The following is a 10390-nucleotide window of genomic DNA, read 5'->3' as shown; positions in this document are numbered from 1 at the left end:
TAGCACGATGGTGAAATACAGCCGCGCCGTACCCTGCAGCAGGGTCTGCTCCAGCACGGCTGCACTTCGGAGACCAATTTGTTTAGCTGATCACTGTCTCTTTGACGTGGCTGCAAATGTTACCTTTCTTTTTCAATCAAAAACACAGCAGGGTGTGCCATCTGTTTGGCACAGCCCTCGCTCCCTTCCCCGATGCCTTTTTGTGCAGATCATTTTGCGTGGCAATTTGCACGGATCTTTTATACCTCGGTTTCGGGAAACATTTCACCCTGCTCTTTTTAAATACCGCATCACTCTGCCGAGCATCTCCTGGGTTAAAAGAGAAAGATGAAAAGAGATGTGAACACGAGCAGTGAAATAGAACAAAAAGTACTTCAAAAATATCTTTTAGGACCGAGTGGCCGCTGTCGTTACATTGATTATTTAAAACAGACGTGTTTACCAGGACTGGATCACGCATTTACACCGCTGCGTCCCATGCCACTTTCCTCCTCATATTTTACCTGGCAGGCACAGCTAATCAGAAGATTAATTTAACCATCTGAAAGACCTTTTTAAAGCAGGTTAACAAAAAAATAGCCACCGTATTAAATTGTCATTATATAACAAAAGCTTGCAGCAAAGTGGTTAACTATTTTCTGCCCAGCTCAGATGCTGCTCGGAGCCGTGGAACCCCCCAAAGCAAGAACAGATGATCAGCACCGCGCCGGAGCCACGGGGATGCTCGCGGAGTCCTGAACGCTTTGTGGCATACAAATGAATGATCCTCATTCTTCTCCTGCCCCAGCATATAGGCCAGACCTCATTAGGATTCAATATCGCTCGGCTTTTCTGATGTTAATGTTCCACTTACATAAGATATGCGAGAAGGGGGGATGTATGGGAAAGGGGGGCATGCTGCAATTATGGTCAACACGATGCCATAATCCTGAAAGCAGAACTTCATATTTTTGAGAAAATTACTCCGTTTTGCTATTTGCTCTCACAGCCCTAATGCAGCATTATGCCCATTCCTCCCTCTAACAAGCGGGTTTTAATCACGCGCCTACCCTGCAGTTACAGCAGGTAAAATAACAGGTTTTATAGCCCTTTGATTTGGGGGGGGAAATAAAAGATGCCGTGACTAAACATCAGCTCCGAATCCATTTTACTGTGAAAGGCAACACTGTAGTTTACATTAATAAACTCCTGTAGGACTTATCGCCATCCAGGAATAACCCCGGCATTAGGCTGCATCCTTTTGTCTGGAGAGCGGCGAGCGCGTAATGGAAACAGAACCCATGTACAAAAATACAATTTATACCTTTTTATCAAGGTATAAAGAAAAAAGTTGGTTAACGTTTGAAAAGGGAGCAGTAATGTATATTTATTGACAATTTTATTGTAATAATTAGATGTTTACACAGTCTGGACATTGTGGCTAAATCACTTCCAGCATGTTTATTTGTAAAGGGCTGTTTTCAGGGCAGTGCAGGAGGCTCATTAAGAAGACAGACTGCATTAAGGTTCAAAGAAATTACTGTTTCCCAAGCTCAGCTCCACTGCTTTGGATAGATAGAGAGAGAGAGAGAGAGAGAGAGGGAGAGAAAGAGAAAGAAAGAGAGAAAGAGAGAAAGAGAGAGAGAAAGAGAGAAAGAGAGCAAGAGAGAGAGAGAGAGAAAGAGAAAGAGCAAGAGAGAGAAAGAGAGCAAGAGAGAGAGAGAGAGAGAGAGAGAGAAAGAAAGAAAGAAAGAAAGAAAGAAAGAAAAAAAAAAAAAAAAAAAAAAGAGGAGAAGAAGGAAGGAAGGAAAACTGGAATCACAACAGCAATACCATCCAAATACCAGCCTTGAAATGACAGATTAAAATGGAGAATATTTTGACCTATAAGGAAATTTAATCTTTTCTGCTCCAAAATAATTTGGTATTGTACATTTGAAACAATATACAGCACTTGGATACCACTTCTAAGTGCCTCCTTGTAGCTGTTCGTTTTTATCATTTCAACACCTATTCATTTTCATGTACATCAGCTAAATGATTACATGATATTTAAAATAAAGACTTCTCTTTTTATTATTTTTTTTCCATGCAGTGCTATTGGTTCACTTTTAGGACACCTTTAGGTCAGCATTTGGTTTACACACTCATTTGATGCACACGTGCCTTTTTTTTCTTCAGCCAAAGGAGGATCACTTTTCACTACCATTCCTTAGAAACGCCCATTATTAACCAGGCAGCTCTAGCACACTTTTGATTTTTTAGGCAAATAAACAAGTTAAATTCTTACGATTAATCTGGAAAAAAGTATTAATTATCTACCAAAGCCTACTTTGGACTTATTTGTTAATTAATCTAAAACAATTGTTCTGTTCTGATGTGAATTTTACATATACTAATGGAGGATGAACAGCAATTACAGATCCTTCTGGGTTTATAAGTGTAGGGGAAAGGAAGGCAGCTGGAACAGAAGGAGCCCTGAGTGCACAGACTGGGTGAGAAAGTCCCTTCCATAGCAGTTCTGCACAGGAGAGTGCGGCACCACACTGAGGGAAACATCCATTTTAAAATTTAAAAACTCTTTAAAAATTAAGGCAGTAAATAGGCTGTAATGCTGCCCTGCCCAAGTATGTTTCCATTACAATTAAGCAATCAATACATAGTATTTATTGCTGACAGATTACGTGCAAAGAGGAGCACATAAAAGGAGCCATGTGCTAAAACATCCCTGATTTTGCTGTAGCTGTGCTTAGCCAGAAAGAACGCTTTTTCCCCCAGAAGCAGACTTGCTAAATGCCATCCTGTACGTGCTATATAAATGCTGTCTGCTCCCCGCCCTTACAAATAAAAACAAAGGCGATAAAAGAAATGGATAAAGAGACGTCAGTTTGCAAGAAAAACACTGGGTTGTATTTCCTGAAAGCTGCACAAGTCAACGTGCAAACTTGAAATATAATAGATCTGGTTTTACAAGTCAATCACAGCTATATATTTGGACTCGTAATTACTGTCAGTTTTGACAGCGAAGGCAATGATTTTTTTTTTCCCCAACATGCAAGTTTCAATAAAATCAGGTAGCCACATCACAGAACACTTTCTTACACGGGGAATTAAAAGGACTTCTCACAGAGATAAAGAACACTGCCAGAATTAAATATGTCATACATTCAATTAAAGGAGATGAGAAAAAAAGAGGACTATCCATACGGGTGGACCTGATCCAAAGTCTTTTGTAAGGATGAAAATGCAGTGAGTTCCTTGAGCGGACCCTGGAAAAAATCCCCGTCTGTTCTATGAAGGAAGAAACAGACAAAACCAGAGGCTTTTTTTTACTTTTTTCTGTACTTCATAAGACACCAAGACACCAAAGCGATAAATAAAATTTAAATACCTGGGGAGCACGAATGGATGCAATTCAAAATCGCAGCTATTTTGCTTAAAAATGCATGAGTGAAATGCTCTCCATGGCAATTAGAATAAACACCATCTTTCACATGCTCAAAACAGTTTTAATACTGGGTACAGGCACGGAGCCCTTGAGGCGCAGGGAGGCACGTGACATCTGAAAGAAATACTCAACTTTTCAACAGATACAGACCTGTGGGCCAAACTAATTGCAGAGGCAGGGGACTGCCACATTTGTCAGGAAAGAACTGGGGAACGTGCTTGCTGCTTCGATCCCGTGGAGCAGGAGGGAATTAGGAACACGTCAACTCAACAACAGCGGCATTTTCAATGTGTCAGTCAAAGAACAGCCGAGACCAGACGTGTATTTACTCTGCCATTTCAGTGCGGTGTCAGCTCGGGGCTGGCTCACAGCACTGAAGAGGCTGGGCTGAAGCAGCCTGGGAGAGGTCACTGAGCAAGCAGGAAGCCCCGTGGTTATGCCATTCCTCACAGGTGAGTTCATTCCCCACAAGTTCTCACAGTCCTCCAGAAATGGAAATTGCAGAGCTCCCCAGGCAAGCAGCCCAACGCTTGGCTGCCCTGCCCTTGCACAGTCTCACCTTGCACCTGATCCTCACCCACCTGCGAGCAATGTAAGCCTGTTCTTGCTCCGCGCCATCTGATGATTAACACGATCCCATTTAGCAACCCACGGCTGTGAGCCTGACTGCAAACAAAAGGTCACTCAGGCATTCCTAACGTGAGATGTAGCCAACGATAACAGTGACCGCTTTGGAGTTCCTTCCCCATCCCTGCCCCACGTCAGCCACCCGTCAATGGGAAGGCGCTGTGGAGGGGCTGAGGAATTGCGCCTGGGGCACAACGGCACAGCCGGTATGAGGGCTGGTGGCAGGAAAAGCCGTATTTCCTGCTACCTTCAGAACACGCAACTCCATTATGTCCTCAGAACTGGACTTAATTACGAGAGCAATAAATTCGGCCTAGAGAAAACAGAATATAGCAGGAGACGTGGGAACTGTCAGTGGCCCGCATACGGATGTTATAATTCTGTGTCAATATGCCCATATAACAAGATAAATCCTCATTATTATGCACTTACTCTTCGGCTGGAAGGAGGGAGGCACAGCCAAAGCATTCATCTGCAGTTGGCAGCTGTCTGTAATAGAGGTTGCTGAAGACGGTGATGACGTCTGCCCCTAGAATCAGTAGGAGAAGAGAGAGGACAGTGAGGTAGACAGGGTCAAGCACAACTTTTCACTACACTAACACAGGACTGTGTGCCTGTGTTGTTTTTGGAAGTGTAAGCCCCTATTAATCCTGACGTGATCAGAACACAGCCCAGAGCCTATGGCCCATGATTGTATATGAATAGGGAATCAGGACTGCGCAGTGTGTATAATGCTTCCATCTGGTTACTAGAGGTATCTTATTCCACAGACATCTTCTCTGGGCAGATGGAGACCAGAACCACCAAAGTCATTCACTGTGTTCACAGTACTCCTGGTATTTAAGTGCCATGCACCAGGGGATTTTGAACACCCAAAGTAACTGCATAGATAAATTGGCCTCCTACACGTACCCAGGTGGCTAACTCGTGGTTGGGGCTCTTCTTCAAATCACAAAATCTACTTCCTACTACACTAACAACTTGCTTTTAAATCCTTCATTTCACATTAGCAAGCAGTTTTAGGAGCACAATGAAGTCAAGGGAATTATGTGCCTGAATGCTTACTATTGTCAATAGGGAGTTAATACTGTGCCCTCAAATTAAGATTTACCTATGCAGCCTTCATTGAGGTTAAGGGGGAGTCACATGGTTAAATTCCCTCGTTTCAGACTGTACAAGCAGAACTGACTCTATTTTCAAAAAGCACACTGTGTAAAAGACAGAAGGTGCTTGTGGCATTGACAACTGCCCCCATTTTACTCTTCTTTTTTTTTTTTTGTAATACCAGCAGAAATGACAACACTCAGGATGAGAAGAACATTCAAGAGCCAACAGACGTAGGAAGGGCAGACGCTAATAAGTATTATGATGAATGCAGTCTGAATAGCTATTGTAATTTCAGTTAATACGTTTAGCAAACAGCATGTCTACTGTTATTTTTAGACAAAATTATTGAAATAATTGTCTGAAACATAATTAATTAATAACCAAACACTGTCCACCAAATGAAATAAATATGCTCACAGAAGCTGGTCAGTACTCTGTTCAATGATCCCTATCAGCCACCCTGGCCAGTTTCAGACCAAACGATCACAACACAGACTCCCCAGGTCTGAAATGTCATGGCACCCAAGAAAGGTATTTTTCACAACTACCTCCTTAATGTGCGTAACATCATCCAGAGTGTGCAAAATAGAATTCCGCTGAAATGCGTTCATTACCACCGAATGAAATGCACCCCAAGAGCTTCTCGGAGCCCCCAGCCTATCCAACAGACAGGGCACGTAAATGAGAATGTGTCACATCACCACGTCATATGCTGCCAGGCTATCATTCAAAATCCCGATCCGCGCCTGATGGACGAGCATCTGCACAAATTGCTGGCTCACCAACCTCATTAGAGACGTTTGTAGCAGCGCTGCAGCTGAAGGGCCCAAGGTGATATTGAACACAGGGCAGTAAGGATCAATTTTCAGCACAGGGCCAACCACGTCTTCGTTCTCTGCTGCTTGCCTAAGCCTCATGCAGGCCAACTATTGCTGCAGATGCCAGCTCATTTTGTCAAGGAGGCATTTTCTTGCCACGCTGCTGAAACATCAATTTAATCCTACTCTGTAAAAATGGGGTGTTTCAAGAAGACACCTTAAAGCACACATTCACCCCTTCCAAATTTTATATAAGCAAATGAGTGCAGGAGTGCAGTGAAGACAGAGTACTTACAGAACAGCAAAAAAGTCTTGAACATGGTGCAGGGGGAGAGGATACGGTGGATGGTGCCTTTTCACTTTGAAGTTTCACTCACCTTATGAGAAACGCACAAAGCTCACAGAGCAGATGCTCTGAATGCTGCCTTCGAAGCAGCGCCAGACACATTAGAGGGAAGGCAATTCTGGTCATACGCAAGCCAGGAGTCGATAATGAACTATAGGTGACCCTGGGTGGCTATCAGAAGGCATTAAGAAGCTGAATGGGCAGTCCGAGCCCATTGAAGCGGGTAGGTACCCACATCATCCATAACTTGCCAGCCTCAGAAGCACAAAAGAATAGGTGGATAGGAATCTGGTTAGTTTATAGCTTGTCAGAAGCAGCTTTAATCTTTAATAATTTGAATTGCCTAATGTTTTGTAAAGGTTTTTTTTTTTTTTGGAGGGGGGGGGGGGGGATTGTTATGTGTTAGAAATTTAGATGCATAGATTACTTCCTCCTTTCTTTTTAGTCTTAGGCCTTAAAAACAAGTCTAAAATTAGCTTGAAAATAGGGAGAAATGCATTGCAAAAAATATGCCTGGAGTATTTTACTGGTAGAGATGAACAAAAAACAGTGTCTTAAAAGACAAGAAGTGTTCGATAGCAGGAACCTGATTACTGCACTAATAGCACTATCACAACGGGGAATCCAGGACAAGAGAAATGGGAAGTTTCTAAAATAGAGACTTTGAACTACTAGAAATACAAGTTTTTAAAAACCTAGAAATATCACATTTCAGTAGAAACTGTGACTATTAAGAGCAAGCAGGCATACGGACTCTTCAGAACGGAGAAACCAGTTGAAAACATGATTATAGGTGAATATACAATAAAGCCCATTGCTTCCCACACATACACATGCACTCACGCCTGGCTGCTTTTAATTTAAGCACAAGTATGGCAGCTCTCTTGGAACAGAGCAGCAGAGCAAGGAGGGACCTTGCATCCCTGACAACACACAGCTGTATACAGATTTCTTCTTTTCCCTTTCCAAACTGAAATAACTCTCAGAGGCTGAAGACTAACACTGAACAAGCCACGTTGCCCACGCCTGTCAGACTGTCTGTGCTCTGCTCTGTGCATGCTGACCCCATTAGATTTGACTATTAAAAAGCAGCATTGGGCCATGTCAGCCCTTGGGTGGGAGACTGCCATGACACACTTCCACGCTTGCTGGCGTTTGAAAGATTGATAATGATACCGTGTAATGCTTTCGCTTTTAACACAAGCAGTTCAGCACGCGGTCAGCTGGGTGCTGCCACATAGCCAGTCTTGTAGCACAAAAATAAAATCCCAATTGCTGATGGCCACTGAAAATCCCATGGCACTATTTACAAACACGCAAGCAATTACAGTGGACAAAGTGGCCAAACTGGCCGTTCTCTTTTGCCAACATAAATCCTCCCCCAGTAACTGAACGTGGAGTTTTTTCATCTCACAGCATAAACTTTAAAGGATTGCTGTAAAAAGCTCATTAGCCAGCAAAAACCTTTATGGAGCAGCACTTGCTTTACAACGGCGGATGAAAGGAAGTTCTTTCTATGCTTCATGAGACACTGAGACTGCTTAAGGATAAAAGCTCCAACACATCAGTTTGCTATAGCAAAAAAAATAAATAGCAGAGAGAGTTTTTAGCAGCATTTCAAGCTGTCTTCACCTGTCAGGAGTTCTTCTCAGACTGCCCACACCATCGTGCTCTATTCCCATACACATTGCTACAATGAAACACTGGATTTTCAGTTTTTTTCCTGTTTATTAATACTTGCTCCTCCCAAAAGGGTATGAAGAAGCTGACACCTCTGGTTTTAAATTTAACACATGTTGGCATACCTTTCAGGTGCAGCGATTATTTCTCCGCTTTGCTTTGGACCCCGCTCCCTGTGAATTCAAATTGGGGTGGTTTGGACTAACAATTCCAAACAGGATTGCTTGGATCCCATGACAAAATGCTTCCCAAAAAAATCCATTAAAGGATATAATACAGTGTTTTACAGCTCATTGCTGCCTGTTCTGCTCTACAACAAAAAGGAGGAAAAAAAGAAATAGATGTTCCCTGGCACATGGTGGTTAAGAACAGCATCATCCTTTTGACCCGTGCATCCTGTCTCCACCGTGGCCTCCCTTTACTTCTCCCTGTAGCAAGGACAGGCTGCCCAAGTCACATGTTAACTCCAGCAGCATGAAGTGGTGTCCTTATGCTCAGCTTGAATCCCCAGTTTCAAATCCATGAGGTTGGTTGGTGTTAGCCCCTCACAAGAGGGGAAACGCACTCTATAACAGGGATGCTCAGTAGCTCAGTATTGGTGCTTTTCCAAATAAAAATGGACTTAAGCAGACATTTGTTTGAGAGCTGTCAGCTTAAAAAAAAAAAATGTAAATGTGGTTAGCAAAGGTCTCACCGTTTATGAGCACGTTGTGCTGTGTAAAATGGAAAAGTTGTTTATAGGGTTGCCACGCATACACTTATTCCCACGGTTTCCATAGTAATAAATTTTTCATCAATTTGATAGAAAGAGATGAGAGAAACATCAAGTGGCTCATGCAGCTGAGCCTTTGTCATCTACCTGGATATTTTCATCCCAGGCTTTAATATTTTACAGCTTTCCTACAGACCCCAGTGAGCTTCAACAAACCACGAGTCTCACTGACATCGGCAACTTCATCTTTCTTTACCTGAGATAGAAAAACTACATTTCCACCTTTTGGCTACAGAGAATTCAGTGCACCTCTTTTGTTTAGTTCAGGTTATGGAAATGATCACACCTCTTTCAGAACGAGCATTCAGCAGAAGGCATTTTGAAACTGCAGTGCGTGGTTTTGGGTTACTATTCTGGGAGCCTGATCCAGAGGCAACTGGATTGAATAGCTTCTCAGTTGCAGCAGCTTCTGGATCAGGTTCTAAAGGGTTATTCTCTACGCTCGCGAAGTTGCATCACACAGCGACTGCAGAGCCAAAAAGAACAAAGTTTATGCTTTTGGCTTTAAACATAGAGTGCAATATTAATTAGCATTCACGTTCTGCTTAATTCCAGTCAGTGAAAGTTCTTACCATTAGGAGAGGAGCAAAAGGTGAGCTGGTGCACATACTTCTCCAGATCTGGTGCACATACTTCTCCAGATCTCATCCGTAGAGCTGACAGCAAAGTTGGTGCATGTAGTTAATGGCACTCTGTACAAAGGGGTAGGCCTTAACCAGGTGCTGGTCAAATGTTAGATGTTAGAAGGAAATTCTTTACTAGTAGGGTGGCGAGGCCCTGGCATGGGCTGCTCAGAGAAGCCGTGGGCATCCCAACCCTGGACATGTTGCAAGGCCAGGCTGGAAGGGGCGCTGGGCAACCTGAGCTGGAGGGGGACAGCCCTACCCATGGCAGGGGATTGAAACTGGATGATCTTTAAGGTCCTTTCCAACCCAAACCATGCTATGGTTCTGTGTGTCTACAAAATATTTGGGCCGGTCATTCTCAGCACAGAGGTCCATGAAAAGCCACCAGGGTGGCACGATTGTATCTGGGTCCTGTGCCATAAGAAGCACTCGTATTGCCCTTACTTCTGTGAATAAATTCAGATGACAGCCCCATTTCATTTCTTCATTCAGTCTGGAGGCCAGATGGCATTAGAATCATTTACTTCACCTTGTTGTGCTTAATTACTACAATCAACACACTATTTTCCAAATTAATCATAACAAAGTAATTTCATTAGTAACACAGCAGGCTGTTGAATTATTAGCATCATAACAGTTTGCAAACAATTAAACTTTATTTGAACCTTAAAAATTTGCAGAGTAGAACATTACTGTAAGATCTAATGGCAGCGCAGCACAAATGCAGAGCAGAGCACATAAGTGAGAAATGCCGCACAAAACGTGTCTTAGCGCCACATTTAACAGAACGGGCAGAGAGACAGACCTGAGCCAACAACGACAACAAGGCAATCGGCGTTTTTAACCCTGAGTTTTGCGCAAAGTAGCACGAGTGGAGGGTTTTTTCCTCCAAAAAAGGCGATGGTATTTGCATAGATTGAGAGCGAACAGTCCATCAGCTGCTTTAGCCGCGACGCTCCGAGGGACTTTCTTCCTTGGACCGCCAGG

This window comes from Centrocercus urophasianus, unplaced genomic scaffold (genome assembly GCF_019232065.1).
Source record: "Centrocercus urophasianus isolate 14NV4802_14NV808 unplaced genomic scaffold, USGS_Curo_1.0 seq_16, whole genome shotgun sequence".
In the NCBI taxonomy this organism is placed as follows: domain Eukaryota; kingdom Metazoa; phylum Chordata; class Aves; order Galliformes; family Phasianidae; genus Centrocercus; species Centrocercus urophasianus.
The sequence above is the reverse complement of the archived record's forward strand: the minus strand, read 5'-3'. Positions refer to the sequence as shown.